The 22283-nt window shown below is 51.3% G+C and overlaps 1 pseudogene; it reads right to left on the reverse strand.

Moving 5' to 3' along the window:
• LOC146763953 (uncharacterized) overlaps positions 1-22283 on the reverse strand; it is a 53323-nt pseudogene that overhangs the window by 25245 nt on the left and 5795 nt on the right.

Below are 22283 nucleotides of genomic sequence, written 5' to 3' on the forward strand. Positions count from 1 at the left end.
TTTGAAAGTAATAAGGAAGAACTGCTTAGAAGAAGTTATTTGTGCTGTAACTAACAGTTGTTTACAATGTCTCTAGGCACAAAACCCTATAATCTGTCATTAGCAGACAGTGATTTTCAGTGATGATATCAAAGTACTGGTTATTGAAAGGGAGCTCTTTCTATAGTACACTTCCCTGGACCATGCTCCCTGCTAGGGAGACTTACCTCAATACTTACTTCACTGTGTACCTAAGAAAACAAGTTAAGCAGAGCTCAGAATGAATTGACTAATCTAAGAACTTCAAAAAGCGGCTTCCCAACCTTAATTTCTGTTCCCCCAGACAGTAGCAGCAGCAGTGTGGGAAGTGTCCTGAAAGGGTGGAGGTAGGACCATGTTTGAACAGTAAGTTATGTGACAACTGTACAATTAAATGACAATAACAATACATTTGCATTTAAGAATTGAAGCTGCAGAAGCAAAAGGCTTCTTAAGGAGGGCAAGATAATGTGGTCCATTCTAAAAAGTAAGTAAAAGCACTGCCAGCGTCTCACCCCATATAGGCTCTACTGCATGTCCCAAAATCTTGAAAAGGCTGAGCAGCTACACTGCAGTGTGGGTGGAAGCAGAAATTTTGGCACTGGAGAGTAATGCAAGAGTGCAGCTGTCCAAACAAGGGTGGTTTACACCATAAGCTCCATCAGGTTGACATTTCTAACCCCACTGCCACCTCTGGGGCTGGCAGTGAAGGGACCTTGCTGCTTCTCTGCTGGCCTGGGGCCTCACACCCCTAATCTTCCTTAAAGGCCTTCTCATCCACTATCTACATTCCTTGCATGGGAATTAGGGTTAGGCCCTTCCCGCACACTTCCATACAATAATGTATCATTTTAACTTTGTCTTTCCCTTTTCTAGATGGGAAAGCATCTCAATTAATTATCATCAAACCCAAGGGGCTTGGGAATCTGGGGAAACTTAGCATGGGTCCCCTCTCCCATGGAAGCAGAGGGCTTGCTTTTCCTCTGTCCCATCTTCCGGAGTGCACTCAATTTCTCACACATGTGCTCCCCTGGTTCGTGGCCCAGCCCCTCGCGGGGAATGGAAAACGCACTAATACAGAGTCCGCACTCACTTGGTCTCCACGAGACCTCTCACACACAGCACTCCGGGAAAACCACCCCAAACCGAGTGGAAAACCGGCCTATACTCACGCGTCCTACGCCTTCGCTGGTTCTTCGTGCACAAAGATTACAGGGGTAACCGGTTCTCTTTTGCCCGTTACTCAATTTAGGTTCGTCGGTGGAGAGTGATCAGAAAGCCTGGGGCAGCCGGACCGCCATAAGGGCGGGGCGCATCCCGATCGTCCCGTAGCGACTGATCTACTTCTCCATCTGAGTCACGGCACCAAATTGTTATAAATTGTGACACGGCAATTTGAAGTGTCTTAATTCAATAAAGCAATTTTATTTAAAATTGGCAAGCGAGTAAGGCAGGCAAAAATTCAGCGCTGGGCGGCCGGGGAATCTCCTGCTCTACCAACGGCGCGCAAAAATGTTCTGTCCCAACCTTCCTTTTATCTCCCCTTTTCTCCTTGCAGACGTGAGTCTCTAAATGTAGTCTGAGTCTGGTCATTGTGATAGCTTCTAAGTCTCTTCTTTTGAGATACAGCAAGCAGACCAGATACACACACGCCCAGGACTTTAATCTCAACCTCCTTATCACCTTGTAAGCAAATAAGCATTTCAAAGACACACCAGTACATTCTTAGCCACTATCTTATGCAAAACAAATTAGGTTAACATACCACAGTACATTCTTATGCAAACTAAGACAAGCAAGCATATTACAGTGAACAAATTATCTTCTACTTATCTCAGATGGGAGAAGAGACACCCCCGCCACGGCCGCGCCCCGCCTGCTCCGGCTCCAGCGTGACTGAGCCCCCAGGAACGCCCCTCTCCCCCCTTGCGCTGCTGCTCGGCAGCAAGGAGCCTTCCGTCTCTCGGCTGATGTCCGCTCCGCCCTGGGCTCGCCTCCGGCTCGGTGCTGGCTGGCCCCGCTCTGTCTGGCCCCGCGCCTGCTCCGTTCTACCTGATTCCCATTCACAAAAAGTGAATTTGGGATTCCAGTCCCGTTGCCATAAAGCAATTTGGATCTCAATTTCCAGCACCTCAATGCTACTAGTGTCTATGGGAGGTACAGGCATTTCAGAAGCAGAGATGGGAATGGGAAAATTTGTGAGAACCGGAGGGTTTGGCTCACTGGAGAGAAGCGAGGGTTTACATTCCTTATTTTTCTCCAGAGCTGTCCGTATCTCTTCCACCGCCCTCTTTTCTGCCTGACACATTAACAATTCGTTATCAACCACTCTCGAAAGTTTACTCATTTTCTTGTCCAGTTTATCCTCATCTAACACTAATTCCCACAATTTATCCCTATATCTTCTCCATTCTGAAAGTTCATGAACACTATGGGGGTTAAGGAAAAAGCCGTAAGACTCAGCATGATGCAATAGCGAAGGGAGATCCTTATCTAAGTCAATCCCCCTAATCTGCCTTTTTCTAAGAGAAGCACTAAATAAATCATATGCTGCTTGCCTTTCCATGATTACGTCGGTACCGTTGCTGGCTCCTTCAGGCTTCGGCAGCACGTATCGGCTGAGCTCGCCGCTGCGGTCACTCAGGGCGCGGAGCAGAGCGTTTCGCCTCTTCTCTTTATTTCGCCGTCCTTCCAGCTGCAGGACCCGAACTCCAACGCAGCACCTCTCTCGCCTTTGGCTCAGATGAAGTCCCTGTTTTCGGGCGCCAGTTGTTAGAGGGATGCCGCGGGAGACAAGACTCATGCTATCATGATCATCAAGTCTCAGTTTATTGTGACAGATTACACAGTTTATGTATGTTCATTAATTAGCTCATACATATTGCAAAAGCCAAGCTCATGATTGGTTGCTATGTGACTTGTACTATTATCTTAAAAGTATCTTTGTGATCGATACATGCCTGTCCAGCTGGCCTTGCAGTTAGAACAGCTTAGTACTCCTTTGTTCTTCTCTATCTACTTCTACATACCAAGCAGTTTCAATATCCTGCTTTCTGCACACCATCTACTCTTCAGGGCCATGCGAACTCTGCAGCAGTCACGTAGCCCTCCCTACTTGAATTAATTTTACAGTATCATGTCCCTTGTTGTTCAACCATTCCTCTGTCAGGCTCTCTTCAACAGTAACCAAAAGAAAGAGTAAGAAGGATCAGAACAAACTTTCAGAACTCTTCCTCTCTCCATAAAACCTTACAATATAAAGAGAACAAACCTAAAATTTCAGGTCAGTTCAAATAGGGAGAGAAGTTCCTCGTGTTAATGTTATGAAGACTTATCCACAAGAAAACAGTTATGTCATGGCTTTTTATTTCCATGGATTACAGCTGCCTCGAAAAATCTGCAATTGTGAAGTCCCTCCCATTTTTTCACAGCTTTTCCCACGGCTGTGTTTATGTTCCATGTAAATTTAAGGGATATTAATTTACAGATGAGCTGTTTAAAAGCAAAGGCTCTCTTCATCTATTTCTGAAATCATCTTCATCTCTGGGAACAGAGGTCTTCTTTTCCTCTCCCTGATGGTACAGTGTGTCATCACTCTGCTCTCCTCTGTTCAAACTTCTCATGGGATCATAGCTACTGCAATATTTTCCCACTTGAGCATGGAGGCCTTTGCTGAAACAAGTCATCTCCCCATACTTTTCAATGCCTTATAGGGAAAAAGAGAGTCTGATATATCAATGACATCCTTCTCCAGAGCTTTACCAGAGGATTCCAGCCCCAAGATCAAGGCATCTCCTCATCCCTCCCACCTGGGACTCAACTTCCCCTTCCCTGCCCTCAGTGTGTTCATGTTGCTCCTCTGTGTGCCTGCCCTGTGTCCTTTTCTCTCACTGGAGGGAGGATGGCAGCACTGGCAGAGTCAATATCTCCCGGGGCTGCAGATGGTTCCGTGAGCCCGGCCGGGCTCGGTGCTTGCGGCCGGAGCTGTTTTGCCATGGAGGTTTCTGCAGCGGCTGCACTGGGGCTGTGTCAGGCTGGGCCGTGCTGGGGCAGGGCCAGGATCTCAGCAGCCAGGCCAGAGCCCAGCAGCAGCACGGCCGGGGCCGATGGCTTCTCCTGCTCTGCCCGCCGGCTGCGGGCGAAGCCCAAGGGCGGCAGAGCCTTGGCCGAGCCGGCCCGGCCCGGGGCTACTCCTGGGGCCCGGCGGATCCTGGCCGGGCCCGGGCTGGCGGCGGGGCAGGGCTCGGCAGGGCCAGATGTCAGCACCCGCAGCCACGGCCCAGCCTCGGCCCCGCGGCCTCCCCTGCCCTGCCCGGCAGCCGATGGCGCCTGGCGGCTCCCTGGGAAGGGGCCCGGCCCCACGGCAGGAGCCGCCCGGCCCCACGGCCGAGACGGGGCTGGGCCGGCCTCGGCACCTCTGTGGGGCCAGAAGGGAGAGAGACCCAGCCAGGCTTTCTCATCTCTAACTTGTGTCTGCACAGAGGCGTCTGCAGCTTCCTTAGTGCTTTAACAGACTGTCAGCTCTCAAAGCTAATTACTGATTGGTTTTTGTCTGACACACAGGAAACTGCTAGCAGCTTCTCTCAGGACATCACTTCTGTGATGCAAAACCACCACAGCAGCACAGAGCACAGAGATCCTTTGTCCATATGTAGTGGTCATGTGTCCGAGGCCTCAGAACCCCTCCTTGGGAGATCTCTGGGCCCTATCCAAGGTGTTTTCAAATGAAAACATTCAGCTCATAGTCTAAGAAAATTACCAGAGGACAGAGCCAGCCTGACCTGTCTGTCCTGGCTACTTTTGTCTAGGAGCACTCCTTGGACATGCGGAATTTGGGAGGCAAATTCTAATTTTGGCAATGGTAACTGGAGATGAAGACCAGTTCTTTTCCATAGGAATAAAGGAACAGAGCCCTAGTGTTTCCCTGGGTGGATGAGAGATGATCACCAGAGGACATGGCCAGCCAGAACTGGGAGGTTTTTTCTGCAAGATACACTTGCATATAGGAAATTTTTTATGGAGAGTACCAATTTTGACAGTGGGTATGTAAAGAGAGGGACAGTTCTTTTCCAAAGCAAGGAAAGCACGGAGCCCCAGTAGTCCCAGAGCTGATGAGAGGAAGCCTTTGGCATCCCAACATCAGCCAGACCTGTCAGGTGGCCCCTGGCAGGCCAAGACAGCCAGACCTGGTCCATGTTCCCTCAGTTCCATGGGGCCCCTCAGTGTCCCAATGGTCCCTTGCTTCCAGGAGGCTCTGAGATGTCACAATGCCCCCTTGGTGACACCGGGCCCTGAAGGGTCGGAATGGTCTCCACGGTTCCATCAGGCCCCACAGAGTCATAATGGTCTCTGGGTCCATGGAGCCCCGCGGTGTCACCATGGCCCCTTGGTTTCATGGGCTCCAGTGGTGCCACAAGGATCCCCTTGGTTCCATGAGGTGCCCACAGTGTCACAGTGATCTCCATGAGAAGGAAAGAACCAAGCCCCAGGGTGGCAGGGGCAGCCACCAGAGGCCAAGGCCAGCCAGACTTGATGATACTGGCAGATTTTGGCTGGGAGCAACCCTTGGATATAGGGAATTTTATAGGTGAAATCCCAATTTTAGACATGGACAGTTGAAGGAGGATGGTTCTTTCCATAGGAAGGAAAGCATGGAACACCAGCGTTTGAGGGGCAGATGAAAGGTGGCCACCAGGGGCCAAGGGCAGCCAGACCTCTCTGTCCTGGTAGCTTTTGTCTGAAAGCAACCCTTGGATATAGGGAATTTGGGAGGTGGAAGCCCAATTTCAGCCATTTCTGCATAGATAAGGACGGTTCTTTTCCATAGGGAGGAAAGCACTGTTGTGTTCCGCCACAACAAAGGGCACAACAACTGCCCCAGGCCCCAGAGTCTCAGACCTCAGGCAGACACCAATGGCCAACAGGGAAAGAATGGCAACAGGACAGGTCTTGGTTTAGAAAACTGAGGATTCTTCATTTTCCCAGGGACATACACAAGGAACGAGGTGGTAGAGTCAAGACTTTTATATTACAGGGTAGGGGTGGAGTTTAGGATCAAGGTCCAATATTAAGAGGAGCAGGAGACTGCAAAGGGGTGGATTGAGGAGGACAATCAATGGAAAAAACTACAGTGGGGACATTGCAGCACAATTGAAACCAATAAGGGTAGAGAAAACGAAGAACATTCTGGGCCCATTCCTCATTAGATCAGATAGGGTGGAGTGTCCTTTCCCAGGCTTTCAGGGGCACACCCCACAGCATGGAGGGGTGGAATCTTCTTTAAGTCACGCTCTCACCGGATGCTGTGTCTGGGTAGAATTCCTACCTCATTGGGCAGGGGCACTCTACACCTTTGGTGCCATTATTTCTTTTCTGGCTGTTTTATACAATGAAATGAAACTCCAGCATCTGTGGAACCACCCCTCAATCCTTCCCAGGCTACTCCTGTTCTGTCCTCAGTCTGCACACAACTGAGCCCAGAGCCTGCAGCCTCTACCTGCTGGTTACGTGATGAAGCCTTCAAACCCCATCTTGGGAGATATTTGGGTCCTCCCCAAGATCTGTGAAAATGGAAAAATAGTTATCAAAGTTATTTTGTCCCAAGTCTAGCAGTGACAGAACAATGGTCAATATCTCTAAACTGAATGAGAGTGGATTTAAATTTGTTAGAAGGAGGAAATATTTTACAGTGATGAGAGTGTCACAAAATGGCAACTGTTTTTCCAGAGAAGTGGATTTCCCATCCCAGGAATGCTCAAAAATCAGGGCATGTGTGCAACTGACCCAGTGAAATCCCCTCCCCTCCCCAAGGATGGAATTCCTGTTGTGTGGGATCTCGGATGTGCTGGGTACCCTCACAACTCTTCTGACCAGAATGTCTGCTGAGGGCAGCCAGGCTGCTGCAGGGCAGTGATCTTACAGCCATCACCATGGCAGCCCTGTCCCCTGGGCCTGGCTCTCCCCTTTCCTCTGCCCCTGCCTTGTCTCTGCTGGCATGAAGAGTTTTGTTGATAATATCTTGTCCCCAAGGTGGTGGGCCAATGGCTTCCCAGTCAGGCTCCTGGAGCAGAAGTGGCTTTTCAGAGCCCAGCCAGAAATGAGCCCTGAGGCAGCAGCTCTGCAGTGCTGGCCACCAGGCCGGGTTGCAAGGGAGGCTTCTGGCCATGCCCTGCAAGCAGCTGCTGCTGCCAAGGTGCCTTTGGTGCCTCGGGCTGTCCCTGGCACAGCTCCCAGCACGGCACTCTGCCCTTGTGCCCGAGGCCTTCCCTGTGCTGGGGCTGGCCTGGGGCTGTTCCTGCAGCGGGACCTGCCCTGCTCCTGGCACAGGAAAGGCAGTTCCTGCTGGAGCAGGAGGCTCTGCCTGCAATGGGCTCAAACCACTCCAGCAAGGCCCTCTTGACTTCAAAATTGCTTCCTAGAGCAGAATATCCTATAGTTGTTGTAGCTTCTGGACTGTGGAGTAAATAACTCTGGTTTAGAGCTTACTGTCTAGTCATGATCTGATTGTATTTATATAAATATATCTGGTATTCCATCATTAATCCTGTAGGAAAAATTGCATTGACAAATTGTTCAATTCTACCTGTCCAATTGTTTATACATAAACCTTTGAGAAATTCTGGGGCCAGGATTGGATCCAGTCACTCCAAGTCTCCTCTCTTAAAAGGAATTTTACAAGTCTGGGGGCTCTGCAGGGCTTTTAGAACCCATGGTGGCTGCTGGGTGTCTCCATCTCATGACTCAGCAGGAGTTTCTCTAATAAAGCAATAAAGCTTTTGCCTGAAGCTCCCACTCTGCACATGACAGGAGTGTGTGTGACATTCCGGCTCTTTGGCAGCCTGGGGACTCCTGGGATGTCACTGTGGAGCCCCCGTGGGTGATAGTGACAGATCAGTGCCTCTGCAGCCCAAGGTGCCCTGGGATGTCACCACGGAATGGCTGTGACTGCCTCTGACCACACGGCTCTTGCCATCCCCAGAAACGGTTGGGAGGGCTCCATGGAGCCCCTGTCTCTGTGTGTGACATTCCAGCTCTTGAACAGCCTGGAGACTCTTGGAAAGTCCCCATGGAACCCCTCTGAGGTCCAGTGACAAATCTCATCCTAAGGAGGCAACCATCACCAGGAAACCCTTTTGCTATGGTCAGTTTCCATGGCAACCATCCCCAGCCCCTGTTGCTATGGTCAGTCCCTGGGCAGCTCCATGGAGACCCCATGCCAGGGGTGGTTGCCATGGACACCAGCTCAGGCCTGGAGCCCGTTGCCATGGCAACCATTGGCACTCCCATCCCCAGGGTCATGGATCCCAGAACCACAGAATTGGCTGAGCTGGGAGGGACCCATCAGGATCCTCGAGTCCAACTGCTGGCCCTGCACAGGACACCCCAACACTGCCAGCCTGGGCCTGGCAGCACTGTCCAAACGCTGCTGGAGCTCAGAGAGCCCTGGAGCTGTGACCCTTCCCTGGGGAGCCTGGGCAGTGCCCCAGCAGCCTCTGCGCAAAAACCTTTTCCTGAGATCCAACCTAAGCCTGCCCCGACTCAGCTGCAGCTGCTCCCTCCACTACTGTCCCTGGGCACCAGAGTGAAGAGGTTCCCTCAGCCCCAGCCAGGGACCCGCTCCCAAGGCTGCTGCCATGCAGCCAGGGCTGGGACCAGCTGGGATGCTCAGTTTCCACAGGCTGGGGTTCAGGAATGGCATTTCCCAATTTCCTGCTCCCGCTAAAACCCCGCTGGCACTCGTTGCCCTCCCACCTTCCATTGAACGAAAAAAGGGAAAGATCCCTAGCTGGGATAAGAACAATTTACTGGGAACATCAACAAGATAAGGAACAAACAGAAACAGAAAAAAATATTGACAACAGAAGGGATAAGAAAAACTAGTTACAGGGAAACTACATCACCATAAATTTTACCTTCCTGGCCACATGTTTCCTCCTGCATGGAAAGGAAACCCTTCTCCTCCGGGAAAGAGAGAGTCCCGTTCCTGCCCCTGAAAATGACCTGATGTGGGAATGAATGTAGTGACAGGGCCATGGACAGACCCTCATGTCCTTCAATCCCATATCAGGCCATTGGCAGGGGCAGGAAAAGGGACAGGTGTCTTCCCAGCATGGATCACAGGGAACATGGATCACCAGGGCTCTTCCCAACGTGGTCTTCCAATGGGGGATGAAGCTGGAGCAGTGCACAAAGCTCTTCCTGCAGCTGGGGAATTTTCAGGACTTCCCTTACTGGTGGCTCCGTTGGTGTCTGGTCAAGTGAGAGCTCCGGGTGAAGCTCTTCCCACACTGGGGACACTCGTAGGGCCTCTCCCCAGTGTGGAAGCGTTGGTGGATGATGAGGTAGGAGCTCCAGCTGAATATCTTCCCACACTCCACACACTTGTAGGGCCTCTCCCCAGTGTGGATGTGTAAGTGCCTGACAAGGTGGGAGTTGGAGCTGAATCCCTTCCCACACTCCCCACACTCGTAGGCCCATTCCCTGGTGTGGATCATCTGGTGTTGTTTCAGATTGTTGCTCTGCCTGAAGCTCTTCCCACACTCCGAGCACTTTAGGGCTTCTCCCCATCATGAAGCTTCTCAGGGACCACCAGCTCCGAGCTCTGGCTGAAGCTCTGCCCACCTTCCTGACACAGAGTGGGTCTTTCCTCCTCAGAGCATCCTGGGCTGGGCTTGCAGCCCCTCCTCCTGTGAGATCTCCAGGGATTTTCCTCCCTGTTGGATTCCTGCGCTGTGGAGTTGCTCAAAACGACCTCTTCCATGAGGTTCTGCTGCAGGGATTTGTCCTTCCTGGTCTCCATCCTCAGCTCCTGTTCTGGGGGAGGAAGGACAAGGAGAGAATGGGATTTGCCTCCGTGCCACAGGGAAGGGCAAGGAGATCCCCCCAGTGCATCCCCGGCAGGAGGGCATCGGCAGCGGGGCTGTCCTGCAGCTGGGAGCCAGGCTGGGCTGGGAGATGGAGCAGGAGAGAGGGAGAAAGGGGCACTGACTTCCTCCTCACCTGCCTCGGGGTCCCAGGGCATCTTCCTCTTCCTCGCAACCTTCTTCTCCATCTGGCAAATGTTTCGGTATGGGAAATCCTGTTTTGGGAGGAAAACAAGGGATTAGCACAGTGAGTTTTGTACTGGTTGGAAGGCAAACCAGGAGGAGAGTCTAAGCTGGAATGACAATTGAGTAAGAAAATTAAGATCAAGGCAATGATACAGAAACACTGGCTTAAACTGACAGAGTCAGGATTTAACCTGACACCGCGTTTGGTAGCTGTGAGATGAAATGGTGGCTGCAGTCTGGATGGAGTGATGAACGTGATTCTGTCAAAGCAGTGATCCTGTAGAACAGTATGGTCTTGCTCGGAAGGTCCAGTGGTGGTTATGGAGCTCTTGTCCTCTGGGAATCCAGTAGTCAAGGTGGTCGTGGTGTTGCAGGGGTGAGATTATATCCAGGCAGGAATCCTTGGTTCCTCCCCCTGGGCGGAGCATCCCACAATGGGATGATGTAATTTTATCAATCCTGCAGTGACACTCAATGGCCCATTAAGAGAAGATGGCCCCTGGAGGGCGTTATCAGGGCTGAGCCATGGAAGAGATAAAGAACACTGCCCCACCTGTTGACAACAGTTTATGGAGATGGTGACTGAAAACACTTTTGGTTACATCTGACACTGTAACCTGAAACAGTGAAGCAATCCCTGCTCGGGGTGGGGGGTGAACACCACCCCCGTTACCCAAACTGGCTCAGGTGTAAAACCCCCACCCTGGGAAGGCCACGCACACAGGGGACAATGTCACACTTGCCCCGCCCCAGGGGAGATCTCTGTCCCTGTCACTCCCTTGCTTTCCCCCCTTTTCTCTTTCTTTCCATCTCTCTCTCTACCTCAAATTTACTGTTCAATAAAATCCACTTTGGATTTGGTCTCCTTAGCACCTTATTTGGGGCAGAGGCATCTTTCTAATTATTTTATTAACCATATTGCAACATTATTTTTGCACAGTGAGTTCAGGACACTGTTGTCTGACCCCAAGTGCCTTTGACAACAGCTTGGTTCCCTCCTCTGAGGAGGTTGTGGTTCTTTCTGAAGGAACTCTTGGAAACTTGGATGCAGCTTCCTCTGAGCGACTTTTGGGAGAACTTATGAGGAAAATGGCTGTTGTGGGTGGCCAGTGTAAAGAAAATATTTTCTTGTCCTTCCCTGAAAAGTTTGTTAAAATCACTGGAAGAAAGGGAACAAATGATACCAGTGATAATGACAAGGATCATTCACCACACGGTGAGGAACGCAAGGCTAATAAAATCCTACAAGAAGCCCAGCTCAAGTAGCTAAATTCCCAAGTAACTCCTGAATTCAGAGGCTTGGGGGGAGAATCATTATTTTCTTTGTCCTTGTCGCCTTTGTGACAGCTACACAGACCTTTTCCTTCCTTTTAATAATCTGTATTGGGCCAAATTTCCATGTTTCTTTTTTTGGAACCTGCCTGCATATGAGTTGGAGCTGTGCTGGAACTGATGAATTTTGGAATTGCTTCTGTTGTTGGTTTATTAATGTTTGGGATTTGTTTGGGTTTCCATCACAAGTGACTTGTGGGAAGAGCAAATCTTCCTCAAGGCATTTTATGGAGGGTTAACTTTGATTTCTGCTGAGTTTGTTTTGTCCAGTGCTCAGAGGATGGTCAAGGGGTCTCTGGTTTTGGTTTGGCCCTAATTTTCTTCTGATTTGTCTTTATCACTTAAAAACACCTTAAAAATGGCTAAAAAGAGTATTGACCAAACATGTCAAAAATCCCACCATTTAAAAGGTATTTGAGGTGGAATTTATGGTTTGGGAACATATTGTGGAGGATCTGTGGGTTCTTGGGGGATATCTGGTAGTATTTTCCATACCTTTCCATTCCAAATGCAAAGGTGGATTGGTCTGTCACCTCAAAATGACTCAATCCCATGCAAAACTCCTCAATCTTACCCCAAAATAGGTGAATCCCACCTGAAAATGGCTGGTCCCCACCTCAGTCCCATGCCAAAATAATTTGATTCCTCAGCCTCCAGGGTGAGATAGAGTTGGAAGGAGATTGGGAGAAGTGAGATCCAAATTTGAGGGTGTGGGATCGGGATTGTGTGGGGCTGGGCGAGTGTGATTTATTTTGATAATAGATACAACTATCAGAATTATTGATTTCTGTCCCATTCATTTTCTGTCAGTTCTGGTCTGCTTTTCAGAGTGCCGCCTCCTCAGCTGATTTTGTTTGTGACCTCCTGTCCAAGACTGAAAAGCAAGATGTGTTCTATTTGCCATCTGTATGGCAGTTGTCCTGTGTTAAGTGGGCAGTTTTTCCTTATCTCTTCCACAATCAATCCTTCCTCTGGGGAGACATCTGCTGATAATGGGCTATTGAATGTCACTGCATGACTGATAAGAACTGTAACATCCCATGGTGAGATGTTCCACCCAGAGGGAGGAGCCAAGCATTCCTACCTGCATCTAGTCTTGAGATTCTGGCCCACCAACACAGCTTTTCCTGCGCTGGATTTCCCAGAGGAACAGCTGCCTCTTCCTCTTCAGAAGAAGACTCCCATTCCTACAGGATCACTTCTCCAACAGAACCACACCTGACACTCCTGGAGGACCGCACCCACAGTTCCCATTGGACTCCAGCCAACACCCTGTCCAACAGGGAGTCACATTGTATTCTGACTCTGTCAGTGTTGTTTTAGTTTACTGCATTGTTTATTTTATCTTTTTTATTTTCTTCCCTAATAAAAAACTGTTATTCCTGCTCCCATATTTTTTTACCTGACAGGCCCCCTTAATTTCAAATTTATAACAATTCTGAAAGATTCTACATTTTTCCATTTCAGGGGAGGCTCCTGCCTTCTATAGAAGACACCTGTCTTTCCAAACTAAAACACCTCCTTTCTCTCCTGCCTTCCTTTGCCTGCTCTGTTTCTCTCTCAGTGTCTCCTTTGACCCAGGGCAGCTCCAACCAAAGACCCTGCCCTGATTTCATTCCCAATCCATGAGCTACGACAACCATGGGTGAAGTTAGGAAGGCTGCCAGTGAAGTATCACTGTAGGATCCTGCTCTACTTGGCTTTTGGCTCTTTCATAAGAGCTTTGCCTTCAAGGGCAGGAACATCTTTTCCTGGCTGGGAACTGGAATTCCAGCCCCTGGAAGTGTGTGCCATGGATCCCAGAGGGGCATTCCTGAGGCTCCCAGGGTGCTGCTCCTGCTGTGCCTCCCAAGGAGCTGTGCAGGGCAGGGGACAAGGTGCAGCAGCTGTGTTGGTTCTGCAGTGCCGCAACAGCCCCTGGTTCCATGAGTTTCTGCACTGCCAACAGTGGTTCCTGGGTTCCATGATGCCCTGCTGTGTCCCCATGGATATTTGGTGTCATGAAGTTCTTCAGTGTCACAATGGCCACCTCGCTCCATGAGCTTCCGCAGTGTCCAAATGGCCTCCTTGGATGGGCAGTGTCACCATGGACCATTGGCTCCATGCAGCCCCGCTGGGTCACCATGGACTCCTTGGTTCCATGAGGTTCTGGGGGTGTCTCCATGGTCTCCTTGGATCCACAGTGTCACAATGGACAACTGAATCCATGTGGCCCTATTGTGTCACCGTGGCCCCTTGGTTCCATGGGACCCCAGGGTCACAATTGACTCCTTGCTTCCACGTCACCCCCTCAGTGCCAAAATGGCCCCTTCGTTCCATGGGGAACACAAAAGATTTATAGAAACATTGAGGAAATCCTGCTTAACTCACCTGGGAACATCTGCATTCCAAAAAGAGGTTAAAGGTGAGGATGGCACCAGCAGCTTCCATCTGCAACAGAGATCCAGGGAAAGGGCTGGGACAGAGAATTCAGCTGGGAGACTCAGAGAATTCTGCTTCCAGAGATCATTTCTGGTCACACTGTTCCTTGTAGAAAGGTGACACCATTCCAGGCAGCCTGTACTGAGCAGATGGCTCCTGATTGGGGTTTGTTTTTTAGGAAACCTGCTCAGGCTTTTCCATTCTTTCCTTCCCAAGAGGAAAACTTCTCCTGGGCCTGTGTGCAGGCAGAGCCCTGAGGAGAGCAGGTGGGACATGATGCAATGGGCTGGCACATGGAGCTGCAGAGCTCAGGGACAAGGTTCTGCTGCAGGGCACAGGGATGTCAGTGCCAGGTGGGCAATGTCAGACATGGTGAGGCTGGGGGTGAGGAGCAGCTTGTCCAAACAAGGTCAGCCCTCAGGGGGCTCATTCTTCTACATGCCCAGACCTCCTCTGGAGAAGTTCAGTGTCAGGATCACCTGGGGAATGCTTCTATCAGCTCTTCTCTGAACTGGGAAATAAAAAAATACTCACTTGATTGAAGAAAAAAAAAAAATCATGATGTGTACTTTGAAATCTTCCTCCTTAACAGAACTGCAGACTGACTCCAATCAGCTGCACAAGGCCTGGAGCACTGAAGACGATTGAAGGAAGAAAAAGAGCCTCCAAGGGCTTTCTGTATTTTTATGATCCCCACAGTTGATTTGGGCCCCTGTCCAGGATCATGAGGCACTGAGAGAAGGCTGAAGAAGCTGCTCAAGGAGTCAGAAGCAAAACTGCAAGTCCCTTGGAGCATCACTGGGCCCCACTGAGGGCAGGGACTGCCAAAGGCTCCCAGGGACTGAAGAGAGCAGATCCTTGAGGCCAGGATTGCAGGGAGCCCAAGGTTCAGAGCAGGGAACTGCAATGCTGTGCAAGGCCTGGGCTGGCTGGGGGAAGCAGAAAGGTCAAGCCCTGAGCCCAGCCTGGCACAGCAGGGCCTGTCCCTCATGGGGGGCTCGGGGATGTTTGTGGGGCAGGGGATGTGAGGGGCAGCAAGGACAAATGCCATAAACCTGTGTGACCCTGCAGATCCTCATGGAACCAAGGGGCCAGTGTGACACTGTGGGCCTCATGGACACAAGAGGCCATTGTGAGCCTGCAGGGTTGTAACACCCCAGAGCACTGAAATGCTGGGGGTCACCAAAGGTTCCTTTACTGGGATTTGGTGCACAGGAGAAACACGAACCAGATATTCTCACAATGACCAGATGCAAAGAATATTCTTGGTAGGAAGAGACCCACAAGGATCATCAAGTCCAATTCTTTAGTGAATGGCCCACACAGGGACTCAACCTACAGCCTTGGTGCTACCAGCACCATGCTCTAACTAACAGAGCTAAGAGGTCAAAATGACACAAAATTTTACTGACAATATATAGACAAGAATGGAACTTTAGCTAAGGCTTTAATACAACACCCACTTCAACATAAATCTCTTACCTTAGCATTAACTTCAGTAACTTAATCAATATAACCTAAAAACCTTTAACCCTTAAGATGTTAATTTTTCAAAAAATGTTCCAGGTAAGTAGGATTAGAAAGAGGAGAAATAGAGAACATCAGAAAGGCAGAAGATCTATAGAAAGACACGCACACAGGCACCAACTGCTCAGGTTCCAGAATCACCAACAGAGGAACCCCAGGAGAAGGCAGGATCCAGACCAGGGGCTGGCCTCGTGCTCCGGCGTTTAACCCCCTGGGCCTCCATGGGCCCGCCCCTGGGGTGGGACTGCCAGGTGATTGACCAATCAGAGTCAGGGTAGGCACCAGCTGCTGGTGTGTGATTGGTTGACAGCTCAGCCAATCAGCACCGGCCCTGCTGTGTGATTGACAGCTCTGCCAGGGCTGGGGGCGGGGCTCTGTCCCACCACAAACCAAGGCCTGACCCGGCCCCGGCCCCACACGGGCATTCTGAGCATCCCAAGGTGTCTCGGGACATGGATCTCATCCAGCCTCTGACAGCAACCACGGTGGCACTGGGGAACCTCATGGAACCAAGGGGCCATGGTGACACTGTGCTGCCTCATGGAATCAAGGAGACCATTGTGAACTCAGAGACCCCAAGGAACCAAAGGTCCATGGTGACCTTGTGCAGCCGCAGTGTCACAGAGGAGCCATTGTGACACAGCGAGGGCACACGGAGCCGAGGGGCCATTGTGACACATCAGGGCTCTGTGGAACCACAAATCCATTGTGACACTGCAAGGCCTCATGGAAGCACGGGGCCACTGTGACACTGCAGGATCAAGGGGAACATTGTGACACTCCAGGGCCTGATGTGCCGCGCTCCCGCCCCGGTTCCCTTTGTCTCAGCCCCGGCTAGCTCTCATCCTGGGGCGAGGGCGGGCGATGGAGGCACCCTCCGCCGCTCCCAGATGGGGTTTGGAGAGTGCCTTTGTGGGTCCCGAGCAGCGCTAGCAAGCCTCGCGGTGGTAAATGAAGAGCGGATCCTGCTGGGGGCTAAGTCCGAGTTTATTGTAGCTCAACGGGGCCAAATGTCCTAGAACGATGCCAGCCAACAGGAACAAGCACAAGGTGCTTGCACTGGCTTATAAACTGTAAGGGAGGGGTATCCAACGACCAATGGGGACAGGGATAGGGGGTGGCTCCGGGATGGGGGGATATGGTGGGGTCCAATGGGGGAAGGATATGGGGGGAGCCCCAGGTCCTCGCCCAATCACCCGGTGCCCTGAGTAGAAGCTTCTGGATGGATGGGAAGGGGCACCGAGTGATAGACAAGGCACCCGGGGGGGGTAAAATGCCTCTTTCAGGGTGATGGATAGATACTGGGAAGGCGGGAAGGGCGGACAAGGCGGGAAAACTGGGGATAAACCAAGTTGCACACGGGGGTACAAAGGAATAAACCAATACATAATACAGGGATAATAAAACATATACATAACACAACTCCACATCTCCTCCTTTTTTTGTTTAAAAAGAAAGAAAGGTGAAGAGGATAAAGTAAGTCTTTAAACGGGGGCTTCACAGTCACTGGGCTCATTTTGAAACTAGATGTTTCCTTTTTTTGGAAATTCTTCTTCTTGAAACCCTTCTTTGTTCAAGGGTTTCAGTTCATCACTATGTTAAAGCTTGTAATAAACACAATGAGTCCCAGCAGCAGCAAAAGTCCTGTTTCTTTAGAAAGCAACTGAAATTAATAGTCGAGGTAGGGGAGGTCTAACTCAAAGGGGAACAGAGAATCCCAGGAGCCAGGGAGGGAAGAGGGGGGACCAGGTGAGGGGGACCTTTTCCGCCGTCGGAGGGCGGCGTACCCAACTTGAGGACTGTCCGGTTTTCTCTTCTGGGTCTTAGGGACATATGGTCTGACGAATTTGGAAGGGACCCATCTCAGGTCTGAGGGCGTGGATACGCAAGCGTACCCCCGTCCCCAGGTGACCAAGTCATAGGGTCCTTCCTGCCGCCAGGTCTCAGGGTTTTTAATGAGAACTGGCGGCTTTTCCCTGACCTTGCTCTGCTCGTAGGAATTAAAGTGCCTCACGATGGGGGGGTTGAGGCACTCGAAGGAACAGTTTAAGAAATTGATGGTAAAAAGGGCCCGCGCTAACTGAACTTGGGGGGACTCATTTTTAGCTGACGACTGTTGTTGTTTAAGCATCCTTTTGATGCTTTGATGAGTCCTCTCTACCACGGCTTGACCTGTCGGGGAATAGGCGATGCCAGTTTTATGTTCTATTCCCCATTGCTGCAGGAAGCCTGCGAATTTCTTGGATGTGTACCCGGGGGCATTGTCTGTTTTTATCTGTTTTGGGACGCCTAGCATGGAGAAGGCTTGTATCAGGTGTTTCTCTACTTCCTTGGCCTTCTCCCCTGTGTGGGCAGAGGCGAAAACTGCTCCAGAGAAGGTGTCCACGGAGACATGGACGTACTTCATCCTCCCGAAGGAGGGGATATGAGTAACGTCCATCTGCCACACCTCACAGGACTTCAGACCCCTAGGGTTAGCCCCTGCGCTCACCGATGGTAGTGGGAGCGACTTACAGGACGGGCATGTGGCCACAATGGCCTTGGCCTGGTCCCGGGTTAGATGGAACTGCCGGACCAGACCAGGCGCATTTTGATGGTAAAGCTGGTGGCTTATTTTGGCTTGCTGGAACTTGTCCGGGAGCGGCGCCAGCTGTGCGGGGGCGGCAGCGAGGGAATCGGCACGGCGATTGCCCTCGGCTAAGAACCCCGGCAGGTCGGTGTGTGACCTGATATGCATCACATAAAACGGTTGCTCTCGGTGGGAGACTAGCCTTATCAGCTTAGAGAGCAACCTGTTAAGGGCATCGCTGGAGACACCTTGCAGGATTGCATCCTGTGCTCTAGACACTACACCTGCTACATAGGCCGAATCAGTTACCAAATTAAAAGGTTCAGAGAACCGCTCAAAAGCTCTAACGACTGTGGCCAACTCAGCTACTTGAGGGGATCCTTCTACTTCAACAACATCTGCCTCCCACTGCTGAGTTTGAGGATCTTTCCAAGTCACTACTGACTTGTGGGACCCTCCGGACGCGTCCGTAAAAACTGTTAGAGCCTTTAAGGGTTTTTTGCTCTGAATTTGTTTTGTTGACAGAGTGAATTGGATTTCGGAATTGAAAATTTTGTGGGCCGGTCTCAAAACAGAAATTTTTCCAGTGTAGCTGTCCAGTGCAAACTGCAATGATTCATTCTCTTGCAGCAGGTGTTCTAACATTGCCTTTGTGAATTGGCCCGATTCTAATTTCAAAGGAATGTGGATGTGATCAAAGTCACACCCCGCCAGCTCCCGAATCCGCGTTCTCGCTTTGCGGATTAGCTCTGCCACCAGCTCTTGTGGCCGTGTCAACCTTTTGGATCGTGAATGACTCAGGAATACCCACTCTATGATGGAGAGTGGGTCCCTTTTGTCCTGATCCTTGCCCTTTCCTAGGGTGTCTGCCCATTGGAAGATGACACCGTGGAGGTGTGGCAGTCTGCCCAATATGATGAATCTGAAGGGCAGGCCCGGATCGTACCTGTGGGCCTGCCTGGCAGACATTGCCTCCTGAACCTTCTGCAAAGCAGCTTTGGCCTCTGGAGTGAGTTCCCTGGGAGAACTAGGCTCTTCCCCCCCTTTCAATAAATTGAAAAGAGGGGCTAGGTCTTCGTTGTTAATACCTAACCAGGGTCTCACCCAGTTTAAAGACCCACACAGCTGCTGCACGTCGGCTAGAGTCTGAATTGAATTTTTTATGGCCAATTTCTGCGGAACAATGGTCCGCTTGTTTATTTCTAAACCCAGGTACTTCCAAGGTGGCATTCTTTGAATCTTATCCTCTCGCAGCTCGAACCCTACAGCAACCAACGCACTGGTTGTCAGTTCAAGCGCGTGTGTAAGTAGATCGCTGTTGGGGGCACAAATAAGAATATCATCCATATAGTGCTGGATGATCACGCCCTCGGTGGCTGCACGCACAGGGGACAGCAATGAAGAGACGTACCACTGGCAAATGCTTGGGCTGACTTTCATGCCTTGGGGAAGAACTTTCCAGTGGTATCTCTCCATTGGGGCTTCTCGGTTGATGGAAGGAACCGAGAAGGCGAACCGTGGTGCGTCATCAGGGTGTAGGGGAATTTGGAAAAAACAATTTTTGATGTCAATGACAGCTAATTCCCAATTTTCTGGTAACATCGTGGGGGACGGCATCCCTGGTTGGAGAGGACCCATGTCTTCTATTACATTGTTGATGGCGCGAAGGTCATGAAGGAGGCGCCACTCGTCTTTGCCAGGTTTTTTCAGGACAAAGACAGGGGAATTCCAGGGGGATGTTGTTTCCTGGATATTCCCTTTGGCAAGTTGCTCCTTCACGAGCTCCCGAAGCGCTTTTAATTTCTGTTTATTGAGCGGCCACTGCTCTACCCACACTGGTGTATCTGTGAGCCAATTAAGTTTCTGGGTAGGACGCTCTTCAGTGACTGTTGCCCGAAAAACCTGGGGGGTCGGGATGTTAATTGTGACCCCCCACTGGGCCATCAGGTCTCTCCCCCATAAGGGTTCTGTGTAATCTAATACGAACGGGCGTAAATAGGCTGATTGTCCGTTCGGCCCCTCAAATTTTACGATGTTTTTTGATTGCTTTGCCAATTGAGAACCCCCTACACCTTGAATTTTCCCCGCCACGTTTTGCAATTCCCAGCGTGACGGCCAATCCCGTGCGGGAATGACTGTCACGTCTGCTCCTGTATCTAGGAGACTGCTTAGGTGTTTGTATTCCCCATCCTTCCGCATATAGTAGGAGAGCTTTGGTCTTTCCTTCCCTATGACCTGGGCCTGGCACACCTGGTAGCTCTTCTTCGCTGACTTCTTCTATAGATCCTCAGTGTGTGCCGGAGGCCCAGATGCTGGAATGGCTTGGGCGATGATTTGGCCCTTGGGAAGGAAGACTGGAGGATGGGGGCAGTGTAGCCACACCACTAATCGCTCGGTGTTCCTGGATGTCAGGGATGGTGCAATAGTGACTTCGAGAGGCGTGAATTTTGTGGCCCCAAGAACGATGTACTTACTGTGGAGGTTCCTCCAGGTTCTTGGGTCCTCTGTGTTGACAGCGATGGAGTGCCAGTCGCTGTCCCTTAGGTGCAGAGCTTCAGTCAGGGCCAACCTATATGGGGAGAAACCAGATATGATGTTAAGTATCGGCTTGGGCTGGTTCGGGCCTCGACCCAGCCAAGCAGTGGGAATGAAATCCACATCTTCTCTCATATAGGCTGGTTTGTCAGCCATAATTTGGTGTGTCAAGTCCAGTGAAATGTCCTCAGGTGGGCATTGCAGGTAGTCGTCCCTCCCCTCCTCTGATGTTATAGAACCCACCATATTTATGTCCTCGCGCAGGGAGGGACTGCGCTGATGACTCAGTTTTTTTGTTTTCCCCCCGAGTTGGGGGCACTCTTTTCTTGTCGCTGCTGTTTAAACCTAAAAAACTCATCCCTCAGCGGGCATTGGGAAGCCCAATGTCCCTTCTGCCTACATAGATTGCAGGCCTGATGGTGCTGTTGTCCCCTCGGGGGTGCTCCTGTAGGGCGGCGATCTGGAGAAGGGGTGGCTGGCGGTGTCACGGCTTCAACGAAGGCTACTCTCTTTGTTGGTGGTTTAGGAGTCTCTGGAATGTCTTTAGCAGGAACTGTCACCTTTCTCGCACAGACTTGTAGTATGCTTTGAAGGGTAGGCTCAGGGTCCAGGGGCAGACTGAGGATTGCTTGCCGGCACGCGTCGTTAGCGTTCTGCCTCGCAACTGTGGCAAGCATCCCCTCTCGCAGCCTCTCGTCCGGGACCTGAGCCTCTATCGCATGATGCAAGCGATCCATGAACGCGACAAAAGGTTCTAGGGATTCCTGCTTTAGGGACAAGAAGTTAATAACCGTACCGCTGGGTCTTAACTTAAAAAACGCCTTTTCTGCTGCCCTAGTGCTGACCTGCAGCGCCTCTCTGGGGATTTTTTCCGCCTGCTTGGTCCCCATTTTCCAATCCCCCTCCCCGCACAAGTGGTCTAGCGATATTACAGCCCCATCCTCATCCCTAGAGCTATCTGCATTGGCCCAGAGGTCAGGTAACACCTTTCTGATCTCCCGCTTCCACTCGGACTCCCAGATGAGGAATTCTCCGTGGGTAATTAAACAGGAGAAGAGAGTTCGCATGTCTGCTGGGACATATTCTTTGGAGGAGAGGGTTGCTTTTAATAAGCCTCGGAAGTATTCGCTTTCCATCCCGAACCCCTTCTTGGCCTTGCAGAGCTCTTTGATGGTCTGCTGGGGGATGGGGGACCACTGTGTAAGGGGCCTACCCCCCTGCCGCGGGGTACAGGTGACAGGTGCGGCCGAGAAGGCAGGTAGGGACTGGGGTGGATCGGGGTTCCCACGCTCCCCCCCCCCGGAACCGAAAGCGTGGGAACTGGAAGTGGGGTCGTGGGAACCAGGGGACGAGGTGTGGTCTGGAGCAGGAGGAGTGGTATGGTGGGGACTCCCCTCCCCGGGGGTGGAGCTGAGGGGTGGGGTGTTGAATAATTCAAGGGAGGGGGAGTTGACGGGGGGTGGAGGAGGGAGGTGGGCGGAGAAATCCGGGGAGCAGAAGGGGTTGGTCTGCCGGAAGGGATTATGGGAGGGGGGAGGACAGGGATCATGGGAAGAAGGAGCACGAGTGGCGGGAAAACCCACGCGGTCACCTCCATCTTGTGTCCTGGGGAAGGGGGAAGAAGGGGAGCCATTTCGTGGGGTTTGGGGATGGAGGATGGGGGAAGAGGGATCTTCGGGGGTCTGGGATAACTGAAAACGAACGGAGTTTCTACGGGACGGGGCTGTACAGCGCGGGGAAGAAGGGGAACGGGTAGAAGCAGAGACAGTGCCTGCACTGCTCTGCGGGGTGTCTAGGGTATTCTCAGAGGGGCCAGAATCTGCCTGCGGGCA

Source organism: Lonchura striata, chromosome 37 (genome assembly GCF_050655825.1).
Source record: "Lonchura striata isolate lonStrDom1 chromosome 37, ASM5065582v1, whole genome shotgun sequence".
Taxonomy (NCBI): Eukaryota; Metazoa; Chordata; class Aves; order Passeriformes; family Estrildidae; genus Lonchura; species Lonchura striata.